The sequence below is a fragment of the Ceratotherium simum genome, chromosome 5 (assembly GCF_057802395.1).
Source record: "Ceratotherium simum simum isolate JZ-2026a chromosome 5, ASM5780239v1, whole genome shotgun sequence".
Taxonomy (NCBI): domain Eukaryota; kingdom Metazoa; phylum Chordata; class Mammalia; order Perissodactyla; family Rhinocerotidae; genus Ceratotherium; species Ceratotherium simum.
The window spans coordinates 46837262-46848976 of NC_141904.1; positions in this window are offsets into that span (position 1 = coordinate 46837262).

The following is an 11715-nucleotide window of genomic DNA, read 5'->3' on the forward strand; positions in this document are numbered from 1 at the left end:
CAACTCAGCATGCAATGGCGGTGGGTGTGAGGCTCACATGGTGTTTTCATGAGCAGTATTTCACTTGTTCTTCCAACAGCTGTAGGAGGTTGGGCTGTTCCAGGGACCTGGAAAATGGTGGTAGGTGTGGGATAAAGGTAGCATTTCATAAAAGAGAGATTGTGCAATTCGTGGTGTTGGGACAACTGGATAGTATTTAGAGAAGAATAAAGCTGGATCCCTACCTCATGGCACAGTAAATTCCCGAAAGGTCAAAGATGAAACTGTAAAAGAAGAAAATGAAGACAGTATGAAAAATAATCTTAGAGTGAAGATGTTTCAAAGGAACAGAAAGCCTAGAAACATAAAGTAAAAGATAGGTAAAACTGACTACATAACAGTATGTGTGGCAAAACTTAAAGGTAATGGAACTGTGAAAAGTACTTTCAATACATATACAGTAGTCCCGCCTTATCCGAGGTTTCGCTTTCCGTGGTTTCAGTTACCCAAGATCAAATGTGGTCTGAAAATGTTAAATGGAAAATTCCAGAAATAAACAATTTTTAAGTTTTAAATTGTGTGCAATTCTGAGTAGTGTGATGAAATCTCACACCATCCCACTCCATCCTGCCCAGGACGTGGATCATCCCTTTGTCCAGTGTGTCCACGCTGTATACGCTGCCTGCCTGTTAGTCACTTGGTAGCCATCTCGGTTATCAGATCGACTGTCAAGGTATCACAGCGCTTGTGTTCAAGTAACCCTTATTTTACTTAATAATGGCCCCAAAGCACAAGGGTAGTGATGCTGGCAATTCGGATACGCCAGAGAGAAGCTGTAAAGTGCTTCCTTTAAGTGAAAAGGTAAAAGTTCTCAACTTAATAAGGAAAGAAAAAAAATCATATGCTGAGGTTGCTAAGATCTATGGTAAATTTTATTACACTATATTGTTATAATTGTTCTATTTTATTATTGGTTATTGTTGTTAATCTCTTACTGTGCCTAACTTACAAATTAAACTTTATAATAGGTATGTATGTATAGCAAAAAACATAGTATATGTAGGGTTCGATAGTATGCGTGGTTTCAGGCATCCACTGAGGGTCTTGGAACGTATCCCCTGTGGATATGGGGAGACTACTGTAATAAGCAAAAGCTGCTCTGTAGTATAAAAAGAGCTCCTGTACACCTGTAAGAAAATGACCAGTATCCCAAAAGATAAATGGACAGTATTAGGTAGTTCAAAGTATTATAACATGTGAAAAGATACTCAATCTTACTTGTAAGGAGGGTGGTAATAAATCAAACAGAAACTGCATGAATTTCATTTTTTTCACCTATCAGATTGGCCAAGATGAAAAGTTTAGTAGTAAGCAGTGTTGTTTTGTTTTAAAGGCATCTCCCCATCTTTTTATGGGAGTATCGCTGACACAGTCTCTGGAAGGCTCTTTGCAACATTTGCTGAAATTAAAGACGCAGACATCCTGTGACGCCGCAATTCCACTATGGAAGATTTCTGTTGCAAATATTGTCACACATAAGTGCAAAGACACGTGTACAAGGAAGTTGTAGCAGGTAGGAAGATTTGAAACGATCTCAATGACCCCCCACCCCTAGGCAATAGTGGTGACTAAAAAGAATGAGATCTACTTGGGTGGTTAGGAAATAAACTCCAAGATGTTTCAGAGGGAAAAAAATCAAGGTACAGAATGGTATGTTGAAAAAGCTCCCACATGTGTAAATAAATGCTCGTTTATGGCAGAGAAAATTGGAAAGATACCTCATAGTGGTGCCCCTGGAGAGAGGGTCTCAGGTTCTGCGGTGGGAGAGAGACTTAATTTTTACAATGGGCATTTATTACTTTCTATCCTGTTTGGTATTCTTCTCGATTCCTAAATAAGAGGATTCATGTCTCTCATCTATTTTAGAAGGTTAGCATTATCACTTTGATGCTGTTGCTCTCTCATTCTTGGTTCTATCCTTCCAGAATCCCTGTTACATGTATCTTGGACTTTCTCATCTAAGCCTCCACATCTCTGAACTGCTCTTTCATATTTACTTTCTATTTCTCTAGGCTGCGTTATGGATATTTGCTTTTGATTTATGTTCTAGTTCATGAATTCTCTTTCAATCATGTCAAAAGTTATGTAACCTATTGACTGAGTTTTTTAAACTTAAGGAACCATATTTTTATCTTTAGAAGTTATTTTTTTTAAATCTGTCTTGTCTTTTTTCTTTCTTTTTTTTTTTTTTTGTGAAGAAGATCAGCCCTGAGCTAACATCCATGCCAATCCTCCTCTTTTTGCTGAGGAAGACCGGCCCTGAGCTAACATCTATTGCCAATCCTCCTCCCCCTTTTTTTTCCCCCTTTTTCTCCCCAAAGCCCCAGTAGATAGTTGTATGTCATAGTTGCACATCCTTCTAGTTGCTATACGTGGGACGCGGCCTCAGCATGGCCGGAGAAGCGGTGCGTCGGTGCGCGCCCGGGATCCGAACCGGGCCGCCAATAGTGGAGCACGTGCACTTAACCGCTAAGCCACAGGGCCGGCCCCCAAAAAATAAATAAATAAAATAAAATAAAATCTGTCTTGTCAATTTTATCAGTGTCTTATTCCTCTCCCATCTTTTTGATCCCTTCTTTAATGCCCGTAGCCATTTTGAATTGCTATTTCATGTTCTATATATTATTTTATAGTTTGTGTATTGTATTATCTGATTTCTTGGGGCAATACTTATTTGGTTTTTGCTGAAATAGTGGATTGTTTCCTTGTGTTTTTCAATTTGGGGCTGTAAGCTCATCTTGAGTGTGGCCATATCTATGAGAATCCTGTGAAACCTTGGTTGAGAGTAAACTCCTCTAAGGAGGATTAGCGTTTGTGCCCTAAGGTGTCATGAACCAAGGACAACTGTTTATTTTACTTTCTCAGTTTGGGGGGTCCCAGACCTCTACAGAAGGGGTGAATATTTAACAACTGGTTAAATATTTTGACATTCTGTAGAGGCTCCAGCTCCCATGAGCAGTCCTGTGGGGTGACTCTCCAGGACTGCCTGCTGGCAGCAGTGGTGGCAGCCTAGGTCAGCCAGATGGACACTGGAGGGCACATAGTTGTACTCATGGCTATGATTTATTATGGTGAAAGGATACAAGGAAAAGTCAGCCAAGGGAAAAGGTGTGTGGGGTGAAGGCCCAGGGAAACCAGGCACCAGCTTCTGAGGGTCCTCTCCCAGTGGAGTCTCACAGGACAGGCTCAACTCCTCCAGTGAAGGGTTGTGACAACACATGGGAAATGTCATCTACTGGGAAGCTCATTAGAGACTCAGTACCCAGGGTTTTTACGGGGGCTGGTCATATAGGAACCCTCTGCCTAGTGCACATCAAAATCCCAGACTCCATTTCAGCATAAGCTAAGTTGTTGATACAAACAGTTTGGGCACAGTGAGCCACTCATCAATTAGGGTGGTGGGGACCCTTCCAAAATCCAAGTTCCCAGATGCCAGCCAAGGGCTAATCTTGCAACAGGCCTTTCTAAGGCGAGCAGCCTCAGGCCTGCTGTGTTAACTCTTCTCTGCATGGTCCATCCCCTTGGCCCATGGCCAAAGGACCTTATAGCACAATTGTCATCAGTAAGACCCCACAGACAGGTGAGAACAACCTGCGGTATTGATCTCAGTGATGCCCTTACGGGTCCTGGATTTAGCCGGTTAAAACAAAGCCCATTAGCCATAAAGATCTACCTTAGAAAGCCAGGTGCCTTCTTCCTTAAGTTTCTGTATGAACCTTTTCTCACTCAACCCGAGGCATCAATTCAGGCATAGTACAACTCTGGCCAGAAAATGGAAGCTGACCTGAAAGATTCCAGGGCTGAGGCAGTGTCGTGAGGGTCAGGAGCACACACAAAAAGTACAGTCCCTGGGGCCAGCCCCGTGGCTTAGCGGTTAAGTGCATGCGCTCCGCTACTGGCGGCCCGGGTTCGGATCCCGGGCGCGCACCAACGCACCGCTTGTCTGGCCACGCTGAGGCGGCGTCCCACATACAGCAACTAGAAGGATGTGCAACTATGACACACAACTATCTACTGGGGCTTTGGGGAGAAAAAGGGAACACAAAAAAGGAGGAGATTGGCAATAGATGTTAGCTCAGGGCTGGTCTTCCTCAGCAAAAAGAGGAGGATTGGCATGGATGTTAGCTCAGGGCTGGTCTTCCTCAGCAAAAAGAGGAGGATTGGCATGGATGTTAGCTCAGGGCTGATCTTCCTCACACACACACAAAAAAGTCCCAGAGGGCACACGTGGTCCCCTGGACACAGAGTTTACAGCTAACAGCACCCCGTTACAGTGTAATGGCACCCCAAGGAGGACATACACCAGGTGGTACAGGCTGCCAGGCCCCAACGTGGCCTCCCATGTTCTCAGCCCAGACCGAATAATTCAGGTCAGTCGTGGTTTCAGAGGGACAGCCTGAGGCAGTCAGTTCCAGGCAGTTTTGCGTGTCTGTGGCGCCAGTGCACAGCTTCACAAGGATGGACCACGCCTGGAAGTGTTCTCGGGGGAGAGTGCAGGTACTGGGCCCCTGCTGTCTCGGTTGGCACTGTTGGGTGTGATCCTGGGCTCAGCAGTCTGGATTCAAAGTGCTCCCAGCAGCCGGGAAAGGCAGCACAGGCATTTCCTCAGGAAGAGGGGAAAGCTTCCAGGAACAGTTCTGAAAATCAGACCGTTCATGCCCTCCCGCCGCCTCTGTACCTCCCTTGGTGCTGGGGTTCTGTTTTCCTCCATGATCATGAACTCAGTGTGCCCCATTCAGCAATCATAACTTCACATTTTTTCAGTCATCCCTTCTTCTCCCCCAGACCTTTCATCTAGAAGGGTTGTATGCACAGGGACAAAAGCACTTTTATATGATTTAAACAGAATGACACATCAAACTCAGGAATCAGTCAGGATGAAATCCTGAACTTTCAAACATTTTTGAAGTGGGTTTACATGATCTCTCACTCCATTTGTCCTGACCGTTTATCCACTGAGCAGCCTAGAAATGATCAACCCCTTTCTGGGGACAGCTGCACTTAATAATCAAACTGCCTTCCTCAGGTGTGTGTACCAGGAGAATGGTGAGGGAAATAGAGGCAGGCTGTCTGTCCACTGCTGGAAACTGCCGCTAATCTGGACAGCCAAACACAGGGCAACGGCATCCTACCCAGACATCCCCAGGGGTCCCGGTCTGTCGGGAGCACGTGGAGTCGCTGTGCTGCCCCTTCCCCACCTGGCAGCTTTTGGCAGAAATCACCAGTTAGGAACACGACCAGCCTCGGCCTCAGAAATGCAGAGCCAACCAGCAGCTGGATTTCAGGTGGTCCCATCGGAGAGCAAGCTCTTTCCTGTGGGCATCTATATGCGACCCATGCGGTCCAGCCAGCATCTGATGGTTTCATAGCTAGGGGCCCCACAGAGGGGTGTCCCAAATCTGCAGCTGTCCTGGCTGGAAGTCCTGCCCACCGAGTTTGGCCTCGCTTTTGTTCAGCACGGCTCGGGCCGAGGCTCCGACAGCCCAGAGCTGACAGTGTCCAGGCAGTTAGCATCTGTGGACTCAGGATTGGAAAAAAAAAAAAAAGCCAGCGGCAGCCGAGATACTACAAGGCCAGACAGCTACACTGTGTCCCAGGTCCAAGTGACAAGCAGGTGCTCTTGAGCTCTTTTGTCTTGTCATGTTTAGAGTGCCAAGGGACCCACTCAAAAATATGCACCCAGCTGGAAAATCATCAGCTTCTCAGGCTGGTGACGTCACAAGAGCTCCTTAGCAACTAATGCTACTTTTGGTTTAAAAGCAAATTCACTTTTTAAAACTCCAAAAGTGATCTCCATCTGGAAATTGCCTCTCTTCCTGGTGTCTTCCTTTTTCCAGAGACTCCAATAGGCAAAAGTTATAGCAAAAATCATCAGTTATGGAGACTTGTTTTTAATACTCAGAACTTAAATTCCAACTCGCCCACTGGCGGCACAAAATAAGGGGGCTGTGCTCCACCAACACTTCTTCTTCCCAGCCCTCCCCGATCGGGTCCCTTCGCATTTATGAAATTACAAGCAGTGAACGTTTTCCATCTACTTTTACCCCCCATCCAGGTGCAATAGCCACAGAATACAAAGGTATTTTAAAAATGACAGCCCTGGTGTGACTTCCAGTAGGCCCAGGGCCCCTCTGGCCTCCCAGACATGCCGTTGAGGGGATGTGTGGGTCATGTTGCAGTGCCCCAGAGGGAGGGGGGTCACCCCAGTAGTGCACATGCATTACATGCCCTGTATTTATTTCCTAGGGTGGTCATAACAAATGACCACAAACTGGGTGGCTAAGCAAACAGAAACGTCTTCTGTCACAGTTCTGCAGGCTTGAAGCCCAAAATTAAGATGTTAGCAGGGCCAGGTCCCTCCGAAGGCTCTAAGGGAGAAGCCTTCCTTGCCTCTTCCAGTTTGTGGTGGCTCCAGGAGTTCCTTGGCTTGTGGCTGCATCACTCCAATCTCTGCCTCCATCTTCCCATGGCTCCCCTTCTTCTCTCTGTGTGTCTCCTCTGTGTGTCTCTTGTAAGGATATTTGTCATTGGATTTAGGGACTAGCCTAATAATCCAGGATGATCTCATCTCGAGATCCTTAATTATATCAACAAAGACCCTATTTCCAAATAAGTTCACATTCACAGGTTCTGGGTAGACATATCTTTTGGGGGACCACCATTCAACCCGGTGCATGCAAGATCTGTCTGCCATTAGAGACAGCCAGCATTTATTGAGTGCCTACTGTGTGCCAGTCACTGTGCCAAGCACTCAACGTGCACACCAGCTGATGGGGGAGGAACTGTGCTGATCATTCCCGGCAGTCGATGACACAGCTTAAGGAGCTTGCCCAAGACCCCACGACCTGACTGGGAATGATGGAACCAGGACTCAGACCCAGACTGACTGTGTTTAGGGTTTGGACCTCTGAACCGCTCTTCCCTGCTTCCTGGCACCAAAGCCTGTGCCTTTATCCCTGGGCCCCGCTGGGCAGGCCGGCTGCCCAGGGCAGCAACCTGCTGGGTTCATGAGGAAGCAGGAATGAGTCAGAATGTGGGTGAGACTGTTCAATCCCTTTTCCAGCCCTGACTTCTCCCTAGTCAGCTCTGGCTCCCATAGAAGGAGCTCTGCCATTGTTAAAATAATCAAGTCCTTTAAGATGGTGCAGCTCCTGACCCCACCTAGCCGTGGGCCCAGGTCTGTCTGCCAGAGGATCCTCCCCCAGCCTGCAGGGAGCAGTCCCTCTAGGCCCTGAGGAGCATCTCGGAGGGAAGGTGGTGCGCTGGGAGCTTGCTCCTGGGAGCACACCTGGCTGACCCCCCTCCCACAGCCGCTCAGGCGTGAGCATGCTGTGCTGTTTCCAAACACACCATTGGCTCAGTTCCCAAGGCAGCCCTGTCGTGTGGGTGTGATCACCCACCCATTTGTAGTCAAGGGAACCCAGGTTTTCATTGCTGGCCTCCACACTCTGCAGAATGGATTTCACCTGTTGGATGAGCCCTCCAGGGGACGGCCCCACCCATCTCACCTCACTTTACCTCACAGGTCACCCTGGAGCTTTCTAATCCAGTGGTTCTCAAAGTGTTGTCCCTGGGCCAGTGGCATCAGCAGCATCAGGTAACCTGCTAGAGAGGCAAATTCTCCGCCGTACCCAGAGCTACTGAATCAGAGACTCTGGGGGTGGGCCCAGCAATCTGGGTGATTCTGGTGTCCCTCTAACGTGGGGGCTCTGCCTGGTTCATATTAATCACTCTGAGCCAGCGGTTCTTAAACTTAGCTGCACACTGGAATCACCTGCGGACTCTAAAAATACAGATGCTCAGGCCACACCGAGACCAATGGAATCAGAATCTCTGGGGTAGACATCAGCAGGTTCTACAGCTCCTGGGTGACTCCCATGTGCAGCCAAGACTGACACCCATAGCTCTAGGCCTCACTGTTGCTTCTATAAGGTGATAACAGCTGAGCTACCCCAAGGCATTTTATTGGGGTCCTTTCCCTTCTGTGACCATGAGCTTGAATTCCGGATAAAAGGGAGGGGGTTGGTTCTCAAGGTGAGAGAACAGAAATTAGTTTTATTATAACAATGGTGAGAGATACGCGTGTTAAAGAGAAGGGTGTGTGTGTGTGTGTGCGCGCGCGCGCGCGCGCGCATGTGCACACCTTTGCACAGGTGGAAGTTATTTCTTTTAGTGAATGTGCTTTTCATTTTAGCATCAAGGAAAAAAAACCCATTTATAATACAAAAGGCCTTGGACTTGGATCACGGGAGCTCCTTTGTGCCTCCTCCTCTATTGGGTGAAAGGGCATAACCCGCCACTTTCTCCCCCTGCTTTCTCTTCAGGGGCTGAACTCCCGCCTCTGGATGGGGTCTGATTTGTAGCCCGTCAGAGTCTGGGCTGATGCCCGAGTGTTAGGCCTTGTCAGCTTCTGTCCTGGTTTGCCCACTCCTCTTTTTCTCTGGCAGCTCTGTATAGCTTCTGTGTTGACTGTGGAGACGACCCCAGCCTTGGCTTTGTTCTGCAGAGAGAGGGGGACTGTTAGGGCAGGGGGGCGCCTGACAGGGTACTCGCAGAGGTGCTTGGGCCGAGCACTTGACGTCCATTTGTCTCAGCTCACCCCCACGTGACCCCACAAAGTAGGTGCACCCCATCTTACAGGTGAGGAAACTGAGTCTCAAAGAGGCCCACAGCCTTGGAGAGGTGGAGCAGGATGGAAACCCAGCTCTGCCCTGCTCCACCTCACCCCACCACCAGATTTTGAAGCTAGAAAGACACCATCAGGAAATAAATGTTCTCTTTTCTTTCTTTTTCCACATGCTGTGTTGCTGACAGATCTGAAGGTCCTCCACGCTGACTTTCTGAGAAAAGAGAGTGCTATTTCTCCCCACACGTTGGCGTTCCAGACATCAAACTCGTGGTCCGGCGAGGACAGGTGTGTTACCTGTGGCTGGTGCTCCCTGGGGCCCTGCAGTCCTGGGACAGCCTGAACCTGCAGTTCAGATGGCAAAGCCTGGGGCCCTGCTCAGGGGGCTTAGGGTTCTGACCCTGAGGGGCCCTTCCAGAGCAGTCTGAGCCAGGAGTGCCTTCGCCTCCCGGATCCTCAGTTTCCCCATCTGTACTTCAGGAATAATACGGGGTGCAGTGACGAGGGAATGGGAGGCTGAGTCTGGGCCTGGCTGATGGTGAGCTCTCCATCCTCAGATGCTCTGGTTCCTTGGCCAGGACCTGGGGGGTGTAGGGGAGGGTGGCTGGGGAGGGAGCAGAGCAGAAAGGGCAGAGACTCAGTGGGGCAGCTGTTTTAGGGGGTCTGAGACGTTTCTAGAGATGAATCATAGGGCTGTGTGCTGACACCATAGCTGCGTGGGCTGGAGGCAAGCCAGTAATAGTGATTAAAAATATCACACTTTGGGGCCGGCCCTGTGGCTTGGTGGTTAAGTGCGCGCGCTGCGATGCTGGTGGCCCGGGTTCGGATCCCGGGTGTGCATCGAGGCACCACTTCTCCGTTCATCCTGAGGCCGAGTCCCGCATACAGCAACTAGAAGGATGTGCAGCTACGACATACAACTATCCACTGGGGCTTTGGGGGAAAAAATAAAATAAATAAAATCTTTAAAAAAAAAAAAAAAAAAAAAATCACACTTTGGATGCAAAGATAATAGGAAATGGCTCACCCCCTGGTGACAGTTAGGTAAAGCTGTGTGCACAAGCACAATTAGGGGAACAGACAGGAAATTATGAGATCTGTGACAGGCAGTGAGATAATGGGGGCAGAGTGTCCTGCTTTTTTAATGTAGTTTTTAAGCTTTAAAAATAGGTCAAATGGGGGCCGGCCTGGTGGCGCAAGCCGTTAAGTGCGCACGCTCCGCTGCAGCGGCCCGGGGTTCGCCGGTTCAGATCCCGGGTGCGCACTGATGCACCGCTTGTCAAGCCATGCTGTGGCGGCATCCCATATAAAGTGGAGGAAGATGGGCACGGATGTTAGCCCAGGCCCAGTCTTCCTCAGCAAAAAAAAGAGGAGGATTGGCAGATGTTAGCTCAGGGCTGATCCTCCTCACAAAAAAATAAATAAATAAAATAAAAATAAAAATAGGTCAAATGGATCAACTTTACAAGAGGACATACGATACAGTTTCCCAGAGGAGAGCTCCCCTCTCTCCTTCTCTGAGGGAGGAACAGGAGAGATGTTGGAAGTCACGATGGGAACGTTCCCTTCTGCCAAGATGAAATAAGCACCTACTCCGTGCTGTGCCGTGGGCCACCTGCTCTGCCTGGTGGACCAGGACCTCACTGTCCCCGACTTCAGTGACTGTATAGTGTCCCTGGGGACACACACAGTCCTCTCACAAACATGTACTGAGCACCTACGTGTATAACCTTGGATCATTCACTCACTCAGCAAATATTTGTCGAGTACCTACTGTGCGCCAGGAACCATCTCGGGCTCTGGGAATCCAGCGGTGAAGCGTCCCTGCCCTCCTAGACCTGCCGGGTCTAGTAGAGGGAGAAAAACAGTGAGGTGACAAGAGTATGAGATATTAGATAGGGGCCCAGGCACTGAAGAAATCAGAACAAGAGGGCCCACCGGCCGGGGAGACAGCAGCAGGTCAGGCGGGGCTGATGCAGCTGGGTCAGCAGGGCTTCCCTGGGAGGAGGACTCCCTGCGGAGACCCACACCCCACGCAGGAGCCACCATGTGAAGAGAGCAGTGGTCCCTGCCGGGGGCACGGCAAGTGCAAGGGTCCCCAAGGAGGCAACACTGGTCACCTGGCATTGTCAAGAACTGGATCTCTGAGGACCAGAGACCTGGTCATTGCAGGGAGGTCATTGTGGGAGGAGGGTGGGCAGGCTGGAGAAGCTATGAGAAGGGCATATGCAGGCTGTGGAAAGGGGCTGGATTTGATTCCAGGAGCAATGGGGAGTCCCTGGAGGTCATGACATCACCTGATCAACGTTTTTAATGAGGGTCCTCTGACAGCTGGCAAGGTTGGCGGTGGTGTTCACCTCTTCCAAGCGAGAGAAGCAGAGGTTAAGCTGGTTGCCCTGGAGTAAATGAGCCTGTCCATCTGTCCAATCAGAGCCCAGCAAGGTCTAGACAGGCAGTAACGCAAAGCAGATGGGGACATGGAACACGGCAGAGGCACCAGCTAAGTGTTTCACACACATGGAGGCAACAGGGAGGCCTGGGTTCCCTTGGGTGATCAGGGAGGGCGTGGAGAGCAGGAGGCAAAGAAGAGTCCTCCCAGCCGAGAAGAAAATGAACACTTGACGTGCCGGGTGGAGGGAGGCCTTGGGGCCCTGGGGGAGAGGGCAGCTGGATAAGGGAAAGGTTGCAGATGGAGGGGCTGGACAGAGGGCCCCAGGAGCCAGAGGACAGGTGAGGAGCCTTGAAGGAGGGGGGACACTGAATGCTGGGCTGAGGGGTGGTGCCCCCGAAGCAGGGGAGCTTCTCTTGAGGCCAGCGTCAAGACTCTGTGCCCTTCGGGTGTCTCCAGGGCCAAATCCTGGCATCTTCAAAACACAGTGGTGGTGCTCTGTCCAAGGTCATCCGCAAAGCATCATCGCTGGCAGGCCACCAATCCCACTGAGTCTGGTGTAGAGGTGGGGGCCCACTGGCTGGGTGATGAGTGGCGGCTGGCTCTGGCAGGCTCCTTGCCTAATTTGAGGAGCCCTTTCCTGGCCTTGTTGAGCATTGCC